The following is a 16,208-nucleotide window of genomic DNA, read 5'->3' as shown; positions in this document are numbered from 1 at the left end:
TCGTTTACCTTTCAAGTGAGGATGTAGTAAGAAATACAGCTAATCACATTTGCTAAGAGTATCAGGGGAAGAAGAGGCTCCACAAGATGTGGTGTCTAAAACCAGCATCTCTTTGGTGGTTAGTGGTATCCCTATAGTTGTGTTTCCCAATAGATGAACACCAGCTTTAAAGTATTACGTGTAAGTATATACACCCCCCATGATATTTACTGATACAGGCAAGTGCTACATTATAGGTGCACACATGAGTAGTGGAAGTGTGCAGTGTACATACAGATAGGATGAGACACATCTGTGCCTCAGTAGAAGAGCGGCAACCAAAAATTGCAAGAGAAAAAGAGCATCTTTAACTCGTAAAAAGCACAGAGGAGTGAAAAGCTTAAGTCCCTACAGACATCCTGTGCTCCCCTACACCTACAGTATATTTGAAGCCTAAATATGGTATCGGAGGTGCTCTGTGTATTGCATATAGAAGCATGCACACACACTTCTCTAGACAGTTAGACCAATACTTTCCTATTCCCTACCTGCATTCAATTTGATCTCTTAATGAGCCCTTAAATCTTCCATTTCAATCAGTAAGTGTCACATCCAGACTCCCTCATGCTTCACAAACACACAGGCACAAATTTAACCCAGGGAATATGAAACTTGAGGAAACATTTTGCTGTACCACAGACAGCAGCAGTATATAAAACTCAGCTGTCCAGAGCATAAAAGCTGTTCAGCATCGGTTGCAAACCCAAGCAGTCAGATGAGAAGCAGCTTCAGAGCCAAGCCCCTGATTCACAGGAGCATGAGCTTAGTTCAGGTCTGCACATCCTGGGGCAGCTTGCGAAATTCAGAGAGGAGCAGCACTGCCAAAGGCAAAGCAGAGAGTCTTTGTTTTGAGCAGATGCAGAAAGCTTTTCTTCCCCCCTCCCCGAAACAAGATTGCATCAGTGCCACAGCAATACAGGTTATTAGCTCAGTGGGAACCTAGCAGAGTTCAAACTCAAAGGTTCAAACAAGTCCAGTTTGCAGCTGGCAAACCTAAACAAGAGCAGGCAGCTGGCCTTGAGCTGAGTCACCCACAATAATTGGGTTGAAAATGTTGACTTAACCCATTCAGTTAATCGCTGAAACCCAAAAACCCCCAACAACTGCAGACAAGAACACATATATCTGCCTTTTGCAGAATAACATACTAGAAAATCCATGTAAACCAATTTTCCAGGGCTTTTTCTAAGCTTCAGTGTACATGCTACATACAAATCAAGTTCCTGGGAGTCATTCGTTAGCCTGTTCCAATTCAGCAGAGCACACTGCACACCCTTAGTGGATGTGCACTGAAGTCAGAGGGGCTAACAGCACACATCCAGGCATGTGATTAAATAGTTCGCTAAATGGACAAGCTAAGGACACACTGACTTTTTTGCTCCTTTAATAGAGAGATTTCATCTCTGCATGTTTCTTCCTCCAGAAGTTTGAACTTGCTGGAGTGCAATTGTTTGTTCCCCTTTGAAAAAGAGCAGCAAGGGAGCAATCAACTTTGGTTTACCTCTTGCAAAGCCATAAATTCCAGAAGTGTGATGAAAAATGGACATGAGAGCTCTGAAGTGGGTAGCTTATTTATAGGAAAGAAACAAAGCAGCAACATAGAAAACCTAGCAGACAGCACGCTGAAAACACCACTGTGTCCACTCCGAGGCCACTGATGCCCATAAAAATGTGTTTTGAAGTTATTAGTTAGTCATTGCAGAGGAAATTAAAACCCTCAGGATATTCATTTATGGGAGTGCAGGCTTTTGGAGCAGAGCAGTGGGTTGGGCTGCTCTCATCCTGGGAAGCTCACAGCTCCATCCAGGCTGGAAGTATGTTGTTAAAGAGGTTGTGAGTAATATTGTTCCTTCTCCTGCTTCCTATTACTGGCTTGCCCTGCATCACCCACAGAACAGTTTCAGGAAAGCCTGTAAAGCAGCCAGCCAACCTCAAGCTGAATTATAAGCAATGATACCTGCCTTATGAGTCTTGGAAAAATGAGTGATTCATGGCTGCTCAGAGCCCAGACAGGGGCCAGGGGGTTACTGCCTATCTCCTCAAGAGACCACACTCCTGAAGTAGGATGGTGACATCAGAAACTGTTAAAATAACTATGCTACTGTTCCCCTCTACCCTTATCTTAACCAGAAGCCCCTCCAGTAGCCACCACAGCCCAAGCTGCACAAGCAGAGCTGAAAAGCAACACAGACATTCAAGCATTTATTCAATCACAGCCAGCCAAAAGGCTTGAAGAAAAGCAAATGTACCATGCTAAAGCATAGCTTATTCAAACAAAAACCCCAAATCTCTGCATACTCCAAAATCCCTTCTAGCCATACAAGTAACTTTACCTCCTGCCCCTTGTCCCGCAAAGGTCCCCTGATGCAAAGCTGGTTTGGGCACCCCCAAGCAGCAGAACCAGCCTTTAGAAGCAGCCGACAAGGAGATATTGGAGAGTAAAGGGAGTGGCAGAGCTGCTTATAAACACCAAGGCAGGGGAGGAAGGAACTCATTAACCTAGAGAGCAGCAGCTGGGTGAAAGGATTCAGGTTGTGATCTAGAGGCTGGGTTTAAGTGTGGGCAATGCCATCTGCAAGGAAGGCAGAAGCTGTAAAATTTATGAGAAGTATTGTACAATGCAGTACTTGTAGTAAAGGCTGGAAAAATGGTCCAGGAGAGGTGCAGGACCCAGGATGGCTCTTGCCAGGCTTGTGTCTGTGTTAATGTAGCTGCCAGACCATTGAAGACAGAATGAGCCTCCAGGCACTAGCACATAACTAATGCAAAGCAAGACATGGTCTATCAGCACACTTATGCAAAGTTGCTGTCGTCATTCCCAGAGGCACAGTGCCAGCATCAGTCATAGAATCCCAGACTGGTTTGTGTTGGAAGGGACCTTAAGGTTCATCCAGTCCCAACCCCCTGCCATGGGCAGGGACACCTTCCACTAGAGCAGGTTGCTCCAAGCCCCTGTGTCCAGCCTGGCCTTGAACACTGCCAGGGATGGGGCAGCCACAGCTTCTCTGGGCACCCTGTGCCAGCGCCTCAGCACCCTCACAGGGAAGAATATTTTCATGTATAGGGTGCCCAAAAGGCAAATGCAGCTGACCTGGTGTGCAGTGCGTCTCCTGTCCTAAGCTGTGCTCACCCCAGCCTTGCACATCAGCCAGTGGCTTTCTCTGAAGCACACCATGGCCAACATCACTGGCAAGCACCAGAATGCCTTATTTGATGCCAAGTACTTCTTACCCCAGTGGGATTGTTTGGCATATAGAAATGTAACACCCTCTGTGTAAGGGCAACACCCTGTAGCCCTGCGTATTTTAAAGATTTGGACTATTCTTGCCATAAATAAAAGATCAGAGTAGCTTTATTGACTGCAGCGGTGTTAAGCCAGTTTATTCCAAGTGAGAATCTGGCTCCTTGACTTCAATGAAGCTGTGTTGGTTAATCCACAGATGTAGACCTGGCCTGGTACAATCCCCTCCGAAAGCCCTGGGAGATCAGTAACACATAGGCTGAATCACGGCCATTACGCAGAGCCTGAGTGCTTATCAAAACCCTGCACCTACTGCCGTGTGAAACGCTGCCGGGCTGGGGCCAAGCGATTGCAATCACTGCCCTCAGGGATCAGGGTGTGGTGAGTGAGGGCACATTCTTCAAATGCTGCCTCATGCTAGGGGGAAAGATGTCAGAGCAGCACCTTTTCCTCTGCAAACATCTGCGAACGTCGCCCAAGATGCGAGTCCCGGCTCTGCCAACACTGGGTATGCTGACATTGAGCAAGGAGACAGGGGGATCCCGCTTCTTCACATCAAAGGGGTTTTGTGATGTTCTTTTAAGATCCATAAGTGTAAAAATGGAGGATTTAATCTCCTGAGCTTCAGGGAATCTGCCCCAGCATCTGTTTGCCAATCTTAAAGAGCAAACACAGCTTCATGCACCAAAGGGAAAACTCTCTTCCCTACTCCAGATGCAGGGTTTTCTTTCAGCAATCGCCTCCAAGTCTTTCTCAGGGCAGACAAAGTTTTGCTTCCCAGCATTATAGGCACAAGTGCCATACTTCTTGCAGGTAATTAATCCACTGAAAATTAAAATTGCTTGACTTCCCTTTACACATGCACACACACAGAGCCATAGAGAGATGGTGAAGGTGTGCTGTATGTTGCAGTGTGGAGAAACATCAGAATAAACCAATTCAAATGCAGATTTTGATGGCTTTTGGGGTCTCAAAGTGGTAGAAACACAGAGCGGACAGTTCTTGGAATATACTTTGACTAGGCATTGGAACAGGCTGTCCAGGGCAGTGGTGGAGTCACCGTCCCTGGAAGTGTTCACAAACCGTGTAGACGAGGCCCCCAGTGACATGCATTAGTGCTGGGGGAACAGTTGGACTTGATGATATTAAAGGTCTTTTCCAACCTGGTTGATTCTATGATTCTGTAGCAGTACATAGCCCATGTCCCCAGCACATTAATCATGCAGAGACAGCATTCCTGGATATAGGATGCCAATGTCTCTTCCCAAATGGATGGCTGGAGTTTTCCCTCTATTTACTTCGAGATTGCATTGTGCAGCCAAAGTGACAACAGGAGAAGGGCTCGTCACTGCATGCAGAGGGGGCACGGCATTGCTGTGGGGAAGAAAGCAATGCCTAAGCTCACAGTTCATTTGCTTCAGCTCTGCCTTCCAAGCGTTTCTGAAGTCAGGCATCTGGAGCATGATGTAATCTGAAGATTGATCAGCAGCAGCACACGTACAGCTGTGCACATCTGGCCTACAGGTGTGTCAGCTGCTATTTGTCAGTGACTGTATCAAACATTAAAAAGCACCCCAAGTTCATAAGGCAACCGTCCCTGTCCTGCGGATTGTTCACAGAAGCCCATGAAATGCCATTGATTTTGTGCAAACTGTCTCTTCCTTTTAGTGGGGGGTTCCATTTTTTGTTTTATTCTATTTTTTTAAAGAAGTTTAAACCATAGGTGCTTTTAAAGTAGTGGGTTCATTGTTATTAATTCCACTGGCATTAATCCATGTTGTTGAGTCAGTCTTAACTATCACCCACTTACTGATTTACTGCTATTCTAAAATGAGATGGAGGAGGCAGAAGGGTGTTTTTACAGTCCATTTCATATCTCAGTTGTGTTTATCCCTGTAGAGACAGGCAGGGATTAGAGACACATTTCACACTGAGTGCCAGCATCATCATCAGAGCATGCCACACACCAAGCTGCACAGTGCCAGCTGCCCTAAACCACTGTCTTCACATATTCCCAAGAGGAAGAAGAACCATGTTCCTATTGATATTTTCCTCCCAGATAGTCTCGATCAGCCTAGAAGAACAGGTTTGTCTTAAACAACAAATATATTATAGTTTCTAAACCACTTAGTGCAGGTACACAGTCAGTCATTGTAGCCCAGCCAATGGCATAAGTCATTAAGCTATAACACGTCATGCAACTGTCTCCTAAAACACATTAAGCCTTAGCTTGCAAGCTGTATTTGTGCAGAGTAAGATTTGCACATGGACTTTAGTGTGAGCATCTCAGTAGAAGCGTATGGCACATCCATAATAACTTTACCCTCCTTACCTGATTTCTACATATAATATTTCTCTTGCATTGGCACTGCTTTTGGTGTGCATTTCACACAGGGAGAACCAAGTACCTGATCTGAGAAGCCTAGAGGCCAGAGGATGGGGTGCTCATGAGGCAGAGGAAGACATGAAATGACTGTCCTCATCTTTGGCATGAGCCTCAATGTCTTCAGAGCCACTCTTCAAGATGCACGTTTGCATCTGTGCAACCTCTTTTGTCAACCCTGTATATTTCATTTGAGCTGTCCAACAAGAACATCTCATTCCCTGCTTTTTTCCTTCTGCTTGCTCCTTTATTCTGCACCTTATTGTGCAAAGCCAAGCTCGTGTGTGAGTGCCTCTGGGGAGGGGAGATGAACCCAAGGAAACAGCGACGGGCTTTCTCTGCTGCTCTATTAGCCAGGAGGGCTGGTGGTAGCCATCTCCTCCTGTCCCTCTTTGCCCACAGCCGCTGGCTTTCCCTGGTTTCCATGGTCAGGAGATGCTGGTGGTGTCCTCCAGCGCTTGTTCCTCTGAGCCACCCACCAGGCAGCTGGGCAGAGCCAAGGACAGAGCTTAGATGGTCCTTTCAAACGTCGAAGCAACCCTGTTTTTTCCTGCTCCAACTGCTCATTAGCAGCTTCCGCCTTGCGGCAACTTCTAAATGAGCTTTCAGTGATGTGCTGCCAAGACTTTATAAGGGGCTCCCACAAACCTACCTCCTCCTCCTCCAGCTGCTATGGACCCCACTGCCCTGCAGAGGCTGATGCTCAGGCTGTGGAGGAGTGCAGGGGTGGGGGAAATGTTTCTTTGAGGGGGCTCCTTCCTCTTTAAAGCTCTTTATTTTGTTGGCTTAATTTTCTGGTGAGGGAGGGACACCTTGGAGTCGATATTATTAACTGCCCTGAGATTGCTGCAGAGACATTGGACATAACACAGAAACTCTGAGCATCCCAGCAACAAAATGCTTCATTGCAGAGCTCTCGCTTCTCCTCCCTACCCTGAGGCTGATTTTATCTGGGCTAGGGCAATCAGCCACAGGACAAAATGCCAAAGAAGTGTGTTTCAAGACCCTAAAGGGCAAGTTTTTCCATGGGAAGTTGGTGAGCCCACAAGTTTCTGAGTGTGATGGAGGCCACCTTGGCTTTTTCGGGTGAGCTATGCCTGTTTGCTTCAGAACAGAGCTGGTTTCCCAGCGGAGCTCTGAGCTTGCAGGTATCTTGCAGGTCCAGGATGGGGCTGCATCAGCCTTTCAGCTTCCCTCTTTTGTGAGCAACTCCCTCTTCTCAAGAGGAAAGGAACTGAAGCCCCAGGGAAAGCCCAACAGCTCAGTTATGAAGAACTAAGGAGGAATTGAGATCAGGGCACACAGAGGTGTTAAAGTGGTTTGTGAGGGTTGCAGCCTCCTCTCGTGCTGGAGACACCTTTTTTGCTCCAGACAGTTAGGCTTGCAGAGGCACGCCTGGAGCTGGAAGAATGAGAAAGCTCACTTTGCACCTTTAAAAACAAAGAAGATAGATACCAAAATACTGAAGAAAACACCAAGGGCTTTCCTCTTGGTTTCTTCTTTTGGCATTGTGTTTTTAGGATGGTTCTTCCCTGATAGTGAGGTGTGACCAAGCCATCGACCTTTCTGGAAAAGGAGGGAGAAGAAAAGGCTTAAATCTCTGTTTTCTTATGCCCTATCCCCATCAAACAGCTAGTTATGCTCCCCATAATGAACCAGGGAGCCACCAGACACAGGGAGGATGTTTTCCCTCAAACCACCCACGGGCAGGTAAATCCTCCGAGCTCCGAAAAGCCTGGGGTAAGTTAGATTAGAGGCTTTCCTCTAGACGGTGAGGGGTACGTTTGGTGATAGCTGGGGGGGGGCAGTGTGTGCAGCTCAGGAATGAACAACTGGGAGGGATGTGTTTTTAAATGGTTTTCCAGCTGTAAGATGCACATAATTGTGGCTTTCCTTCATCTGGGAGAATTCAAGAGCGGATGGTTGATAAGGGTTCATACCAGCAAAGGCAGAAAAAACACAAGCCAGGGGTATCTGGTTTCAGTCTGTCCGTACCCACAGCATTAGATCTGATTTTGGCCTTCTCTCCCCCCACTGCATGTACACAATTATCTGAATTCCTTTCTCCGCTGCTTCCTTCCCTCTGAAGCCTTGCAGACCGGCCTGCCTGCCTTTTCCGTTGCTTGAGGGATAGCTGCGAATTCGGGCTCTCTCCTTTCCTGGCCCATGAAGGGGTCTGTGCCACAGCCGCAAGGACCAGCACTCCCCTGGGGGCAGAAAGCAACCACAAGGATGGGAATTTATTCGCCATGCCCATCTTTTTAGCCTTTCTTGGTGGGAAACACCCTAAAAATGAAGGGATTTCTGCTATTTTAAGGTGCCATTCCTTCATGCCTCAGTTTCTCCTTACCTCTGCTGCTTGCCTCTGATCATGTTCAGAAAATTGTCCTAAAAGGTTGCATTTTTGCACCATCCACATCAGCTATACACACGTTTCAGGCATACCCCACTGTCCATCTTGGCTTTGGGGGCAACTCCTGAAGACAATTTGGGATTACCCCTTTGGTAGAGATCCAGCCAATGCCTGCAGCAAGTGTAGCTTTATGTGTGCTACACGCAGAGCAGCATCTCCCTTCTTCCTTTGACTTTGCTCTAAAAACATTTGAGCATATATTAAAAGATGCACAAACATGAACACGTGTGCAGATGGAGTTTTCCCATTCTTAAACAGAACAGACATGCACAGCCTGTGTTTGGGCATACCTCAACTTCAGCTTGCTGCTTGACACCAGAGGCTTCTTCAGCTTAGGAGGGAGGCAAGAGGCATCCCATCTCCCATTTCACCTCCCAGGGTTAAGGAGCTGTGCTGGTTTGCTAAAGTTTGGCCAGGCGCTCTACTGGGAACAGATTTCACCTAATCTAGGTAGCAAATACCTGGTTCGCCTGTGCATGTCCCATCCTGTTGGTCATGAGTCCACCATCTCGACTCCACCCTGGCAAATCTCTGCTACTTCACAGGGGCTTCGTGTTTTTAATGGCACTGTGATAAAAGCCAAGGCAAAATAACTTCCCATGCTTCCTGCCTTAGGTCTGCTTCATATGGCTCACAGAAACACTCAGCCCATGCATAGTTGGAAGGCGATTTTGGGAGGCTCAGAACTAGGTCAAAACAAACTTAATTTCCTCCAGGTCCAGGTGGGATGCTGTTTTACAAGCCGGGTGATACGCATGCTGCCTTTCAGCTTTCCACCCATTGCTGTCCAAGCCTCCAACACACGGTCAAGGGGAAGCCTTCAGCATTTTTGGAGCGTGGCTGTTTTCCACTCTCCCTGTGTTCCAAAACAGCTGGACCATTTTTGCCCAGACTCCAGAAAACAAAAACAATGGCAAGAAAGAGGAATCACCGTTGGGCATGGAAAATTTTCAGCTCAAGCAACATAAGTTTCAGAAGGTTTTGAGCAGATAAAAAACCACGGGATGCTGGAGGGCAAAGCACACAAACGTGACTGTGGATATTACAATTGATACTTGCCATATGCTTTCTTAAAGCAGTTGTTCCCAAGACAGCTGGGAATGATGGTCCTTGGTTCACCAAGCTCAGGAATGAGCAAGGTTAAGGGGTGAATTGGGGGCGTTTGGCAGTAAGCACCTCATGTAGGGACCCTGCCCATGATGATAATGAGATTAGGTGATTTCTGTGTCCTCAGCAAGATCCCCCTGGATATCTCAGATGTCTGCACTTCAAGCTGCCACATAGGTCTTGATGGCAGCCCCCTCGGTTGGCAAATCTGGGATTGAGTTGAGTCACAAAGGTAGGGATTGAGGAGCATGGGATGCTTGCGAGACCCCAGGTCACCAGGAGTCCTGGTAGCCAGGCAAGACAGAGCTCTTGTGGCCAGAAGTGATCCAAATTCAGACTTTCTGGCCTGAGAGTTGAGATGCTGAGATTTGTCCTCCCTTCCAACTTGGCATTTCCTAATCTGAAAAAGAACAACCCCATTTCTGGAGCCGCTTGCTTTGGCATTTCACAAACTCTCTTGCTGGCATTTCACGCCAGCCCGTGCTGACCTTTTCTCTCCCAAGGCACGGGGGCCAACACGTGAGCCCCCAAGTCACGTTTCGCATTGTTCGCTGTTGTTTTTTCCCGTCCCCGTGCCCACGGGGCAGGACACATGCGGCGCTGGTGCGGCGGGCAGGCGTACCGGGGCTATGACATAATGCAATAACCAAACTAGCTGCATATTGATTTATTTTGAAGAAAAATATTAGGGGCAGCTGCTACTTAGCGCCGACTGAAGCATTTTATTGATTTTCTAAAGCACAAGCGCCCCATTTTGTGTTGTAACCCAGCGTTGCTTGAACCCGGTGGCTGGACTAGTCCAGAAAAACTCATCCACGTCACATTTTCCTCCTTTTGAGAAATGTATGGAGGGTCTCCAACCCTGAAGGTACTCACCTGGGTAACAACCAGAGAGATCATGGCCTGATGTTTGCTCTGCCCCATTTTGCTCAGGCATTATCTCCAATCAGATCCAGCTCAACAGAGGACTTCTCCTTCCCCATTCACCCTGTAACATGCCTGTAACATTTTACCAGCTATGGTGCAGCACCTAGCACAATAAAGGCAAGGATCCGTGATAGCCTGAATAGGCTTTTGCTGTATGTTTCACTATATTAATCCTTTCTGGTATTCTCATTTTGGAAAGAATGAGTTTTGGGACGGTGGTGATGGAGATCTCCAGCTGAGTTTGTTCAGTGCTTTCCCATGGGCTGGTTTAACATTTGTTTTCCTCAGTGCGTGTTTGTTTCCCAGGGAGGAAGATGACAGAGCTTTTTTGTCACCCATGCCCAGCAATGCTGCCTGCTCTGCTTGCGTCCTACCTCCTGACACCAGCCTGGCTCACAGCAATGCTGCTCCCCAGTCCAAACCTCCACAGCCTGCAAGTTAACATCCCATTAAAATGAATGTTGTGGGGGTGCTTTACAGAGCAGGCACGGTCTGGGGTGGGAGACTTCAGAGGGGGCAAAAACAGAGGCAGCAGCACTGTGGGGACAACACGGGATGGTGGAGAAGCTGGCTGGGACCACCGACGCAGCCACACAAGGGGTGGGTGAGGAACGTGCCCACTGGTGTCACTTAGAAGAGATTTGTTATTGCAATTCAAACTCCTTTCAGCAATGATGCTTGGTCAGAAACCACGTCTGCTCCAGCGATGCCAGAAGGCAGCAGTATCAGCCTCAGGCAGCGTGCCCTACGCTGACCCACTGAGCAGGGCCGGGGTCTCGGCTTTGACCTGTGCTGGTTCTTGCTTCCCCAAGTTGAAGGGGGGAGGAAACAGTCTATAAACTTCTCGGTGACTGCCAAAATCAGTCCCAGCTGGTGCGGGGTGAGCAGCTGGTGTGTGCTGCACTGCACCGCCACTCACACCCGTCGTCCGCTACTCACTACCTGACCCAGTTCCCAGACCCAAACACAAGGCAAGAAGTTGGGTTAGAACTTTGGGCTGGACAAAACCCATGTGGACAGAATGAGGCTGGGACCTGGTGAAAGAACCATTTTCTTACTGTAAAATAAGTTCAAAAATCATCCTTTAAAAGAAACAAACAAGAAAACACCACCACCAAACAAACAAACTCAAGCCGTTTAGCTGCATTTCCTATTTCATTTGCATTCTGAGTTATGTTATGGAAATTGTTTCAATCCCTTTGCAACCAAAACCACCCTAATCCTATATGAGCAAAGGCCTCAGGGTCCTGTCGCAAAGTTCCCGGCTGTGCTATTGCTGCCACCTTCCATCAAACCAGCAGCTCTCAGCTCTCATGGTTTCCATGCTGTGTTCTTGGGCTGGCGAATGCTCTAAAAGCAGAGAAAAAAATTAGAGCAGCAAGCCCTCAATTCACCATGCAGAGGAAACTGCGCTGGGTCTGCAATAAACTAATGCATAACAACTACATTCTGTGACACAAGCTACAGTGTAAGAGAAATGCTTGGAAACTAGGTTCAGCAGAGAGCTTCACTGTCTATCAGCTCTCAGTCCAGATACTACAATCATGCTTTGTTATAATGCAGTGTTGTGCCTGCAGAGAATCACAAAGTGCCTTGCTGGCACCAGTTGATTAAATCGCACATGCACTGTAAGAGAGGAAGGGATGTACTGCCATTTCCTGACCAGGGAAACTGAGGCACGTGCAGAGAGAGCAGTTAAAAAGCAAGCCTGTACGTGAGCTGGGATTAAAACTAAGCTCTGTGTTGTCCTGCTGTGCTACCACACCAGCTTAGTGCCACAAAGGCATTCCTTGTGAAGTCTGCTATGTGCTTTCCTGCTTCTTTTAAGATTAAGTCCATACCTCATCATTCTGCTGCCGTAGGAAACCTGCAGCCATTCCTGCAGGAGCACATTAGGAAACCTCCATGGGTCCCACTCATGGGAGCGGAGCAGAGAAGCGCCACAGGAGTAGCTGCCAGCTGAGTGCTTTGACAGGCTTTGATGAGCGCCCTGCTGAGCCCCTCCAGGATTAAAGGATCATAAACATAAAGCACAACCTTGGGAGGGTCCATTAAAAGCACAAAATCGTTATGGAAAAGCTCTCTGTGATTTAAGGGGGGAAAGGAGCCTGAAGGGCCCCATTGACTCATTTTATAGATCCTGAAGGCAAGCAAGGCTGTGCTTCCCGTTTTGGTGTGTGATGAGTTGGGGGATCAGAACCAGCCCTTTTAGGGGCCCAGGCACAAGGCACTGAGTTTCCTGGGGCAGTTCAAGATGGGGTCTCCGAAAACAAGGGGCAGGAGGAGGCAGCCTACCACGAAGTGTCTGGCTGCAGTGGTGTAGGAGAGGAGGAAAGACCAGCAGCAGGTTTTGGGGGATATTATCCCTTTCTCAGCCAGGAGTTGATATTCCTTCCCCCTGCAAGACTCAAACCACTGCAAGAAAGGACCATGTTTCTGACATGAGGATTACAAGCTGGATTCAGAGCATAATTTCTCCAATACACATAGCACTCTTAAGCAAACTGAGAAGCCACTGAAGTCCCCTAACCTCACTAAGCTCCACATGGGATGCTAGCAGGTTTTTAGCATGGTACTCCTCTATTCGAGTGATCGGGAGGAGGGGTATCTGAAGAGGAATAGGTTGGGAGCAGACATCATACATCACTTCTCTGCCTGCAGTGGACATGTTGCCACACATCCCACCACCACAGTGTTCTTCGTGCCACAAGCAGATGCCTTCCTCCTTCTGTTACTATTTATGGGTTTTCAAAAGTGCTACTTGGAACCAGATTTTCAAAAGCAGTCAGCACCCAACATCCCAAAAGTCCACAGAAGAAGAAATGGAAGGAATAGGTCACACAGCAGGGGTTCTCATCTTCTGCACTTTCCTTCTCTTGTACTGATAGATTGGGCTTGTGAATGAGTGGGTTTTACTCTTTGATGTGGATCATATACAGAATATATGGTAAGAACAACCACAAAAAATGTTACCTGACGTGAACTGAAACACAAGTTCATGTCAAGATGGGGAAGAATAACCCCTTTATGGCCAGGTAGAGCAGCTTCCTTTGGTGACCCCTATATCTGGTCATAATAACGCTCTGTCAGCTGAGACAGGCTGCTTTAATGTGCAGTGGACAATCACTAAAAAACAGCAGTGGAAATAACCTACCAGATTATCTTGACAAGGCTGGTAACTCTGGGGTTGGACTAGATGACTTTTGAAGGTCCTTTCCAACAAAACTGTTCTGTGATTCTATGATAACCAGGCACTAGCCAAGCAGTGGCTGAGCAGCAGCCACATCTGTCTACAATGACACCTCATTCTGGTGACCTGTGTGGGATGAGAAAGGATGGGTTAAGCCCTGGAGCACACAAGGGACCTGGCAGAGTCGTGCCAGAGCCCTGGGGTACAGTAGCACTGCTGTCCACAGGGTAGACCTAGATTCATTCACCTCCCAGTAACAGGGAAGACATTAGCATTGGGCTGCTGTGAAATTCCCTTTTTTTTCCAGTCAGCCAGAGCCAAAAGAGTTGCTGGAAACCAGAAAGAACCAGTGGAAACGAGATCCTGCACTGCAGCAGGAGCCAGAGCAGGGCGTCTCACCCAGGGTTAAATCCATCAGCTTGCAAATCACCAGCTCTGCTCCAAGAGCAGCTTCGTGCTGACCTCTCCAGTCTTGAGTGGGATTTAAAACATCAGGGGAAATAGATCAGCTCAGAATTGCCTCCTACCTGTTTTCACCTTGTTTTACATGGCAGCTAGGTTCATTGATGAGCAGGGCATGGTGTAGCTGGCAGCTAGCATCCTTCACCCCTTCTTCTGCTTGCTGGAGAAAATGTTAAAAGAAGACCCTCACAAAATCTTTCCACAGTATCTTCCTCCCCCCTGTATTTTATTTTTCTCTCCTGAGTCCCTCCCCAGTGCCAGCATTAGGAAGGGACCAACCTGTCATCTGTCAGATGTGCACATACATAAACCACTGCTGCTTGCACACACCAAGTAGTTAAGCTTTCCTAAGTGGTCCTGGGCAGCCTGTCAAGTCCTGAGCTTGTCTGCACAATGTGGTTGTAATTAGATAATTAATAACTTTGAGAAGGAAAGGAAAGGAAATAAGCTAAATAGGAGCTTTCCTTAGTGGGAGGAAATAATTATATCTGCTTTTTGATATATGAGCTGAGGTGGCTTTCTGAAGGCAGAAATAGCATCTCGCCTGCAAAGCCATCCCTCCCCCAAGTTAAATGGGGTCTCCCATGGGCACTGCTGGGTCACAGAGTTTGTCTCACCAGCCCACAACTGAGCAGCAGCAGGTTGCTGCAGATCAGAGCAAACCCTGGAGGTAGCAGGGCTCCCAACATGCTGCTGCATCTTGTCACATCCCAATAAATGAGGCAGAAGAGAGATGATATGGTTGGGTCAGCAGGAATCACACGGAAAACTGGAGTTTAGCACAACATCTCTTGGGGTTGGAGATGCTGCTGTCAGCATATGGACTTGTGGTGGATGCTTTGCTCCTGCCTGTGGATTTACCGTTCTACAGTCTGAACTCAGGTTGTACAGCCAAAAGCCAACTTCGCTTTTGAATCGTTAAGTTTAGGTTGATTTTGGTGGTGGTGGTAGTGGTTTTGGATGTACTTAGATATCGCATAAATGCGTTACCCAGGGATGGAAAGAGAACGGATTCATTTCCCGCAGAGCTTGCCTGATGTTGGGCTGGAGTCGCTGTAGGTGGAGTTTCTAAAGCCCAGCTCAGACGCCTAAGCATCCAATCTCCCCTTTTCCCTTGCTCAAGGGGCAGCGGGGCTGCTCCTGGTGCCTTGGATCTCACCCAGCTGCTGGATTAGCCGTCTGCTTCCATGCTGCTGGGACGAGGGGCAGGTTTCAACACGTGGTTGCTGGTGGACATGAACCACAGCCGAAACTTGTAGGGAAAAATAACTTTACCAGACAACATACCTCGGAAAGATGTCTTGTATTCAGTGTATTTATTTTTGTTTTCTTCCTTTTTTTTTTTCTCTTCTCTCCAGACTGTCCAGTGCCTGAGACTGAAGTGGAATTGGGATGTATCCAAGTTTGTAGCTTCTGAAACCTTAACAACCTCAAGTAAACTGGTCCAAAAGACCCCTCTTGACCTCCCTCGCTCTGAACTCTTGTGGAGCATTTAGACTGAGCAGAAAACAGGACCAAAGCTGATGGTCTGAAACTTTGCAACATCTCTCCCTAAAGCAACTGACCAAAGAGAAAAGAGAAAAAACATTCCTGGTTGTTCATTGTTGTGTCTGTCTGTCTGTGTGTTTGGTTTTAGTTCTTTGTTCTTCTGAAAAACCTTAATTCAGGAATACATTTATGAGAAATATTTGGGTTCAGATTTTACTTCCTTGTGCCTGTATTCTTTTCTGGGTTTGTTTGCTGTCTGTTTGTTTAAATCCAATGCCTGATTTCTTGTACAGTAATGGCAAAACTGGACCAAGGCTCTCATAAGAAAAAACAACAAAAAAAAAAGAAGAAAAAATCCCACTGTGTCCCCAGTTCCCTGCATGATTTGTTTCAAGTACAGCCTGGATTACAGACTGCCCTCCACGCTCTACTGCCTCTTCCTTATTGCTCCATGATTTGCTACCGCTCACCCCCCCCACTCCCTCTTTTTGTTTCAGTGTATATGTTGCTTATTTGTTTTATTTATTGAGATATTTTTAACGAGCTAAGAGACTGCAATGTTGCTGTGTATACTGCTTCTCTTGCCAATAAAAATAAAGATGACATGCAGCTACTGAGGGTATGAGATTTACATTCCTGACTGCACCGCTCTGAGCAGGAGCTGAACCACTGCCTTGCACCTCGCAATGTTCCGACATGCACTGATTTGGCTACAAGCTGTTTCCCAGGTGATGGGGGGCAGAAGGTGTGAGTGTCACTTGGCCAGGCTGATGTCTGCCTGCTTATACCAGGAGTAGTTGGTTGTTTACTTGCACCCTGGATAAAGAGGTTTGCTTTTAGAGGAGATTTTCCCTTAGAGGGACGTGGAGATGTTGGAGCGAGTCCAGAGGAGGCCATGGAGATGTTGCGAGGGCTGGAGCAGCTCTGCTCTGGAGCCAGGCTGAGAGAGCTGGGCTGG

At 47.4% G+C, this 16,208-nt stretch overlaps 1 protein-coding gene and 1 long non-coding RNA gene across 2 annotated transcripts in view; one reads left to right on the top strand and one right to left on the bottom strand.

Annotated features, from left to right (window-relative positions):
• LOC115608414 overlaps window positions 1–2,465 on the bottom strand; it is a 52,856-nt gene extending 50,391 nt beyond the window's left edge. Inside the window, exon 1 of the long non-coding RNA XR_003991537.1 lies at window positions 2,373–2,465. This is a non-coding gene — a long non-coding RNA (uncharacterized LOC115608414). The remainder of the gene's footprint in view (window positions 1–2,372) is intronic.
• The window catches only part of TWIST2 (twist family bHLH transcription factor 2), a 34,996-nt gene extending 19,134 nt beyond the window's left edge, over window positions 1–15,862 (top strand). Inside the window, exon 2 of the mRNA XM_030487185.1 lies at window positions 15,121–15,862. The gene's annotated coding sequence lies outside the window, so the exon portion shown is untranslated. The remainder of the gene's footprint in view (window positions 1–15,120) is intronic.
• Window positions 15,863–16,208: the final 346 nt, after the last annotated feature.

Source organism: Strigops habroptila, chromosome 5 (genome assembly GCF_004027225.2).
Source record: "Strigops habroptila isolate Jane chromosome 5, bStrHab1.2.pri, whole genome shotgun sequence".
In the NCBI taxonomy this organism is placed as follows: domain Eukaryota; kingdom Metazoa; phylum Chordata; class Aves; order Psittaciformes; family Psittacidae; genus Strigops; species Strigops habroptila.
Note: the sequence above shows the minus strand (reverse complement) of the source record. Positions and strands in the feature narration are given on the sequence as shown.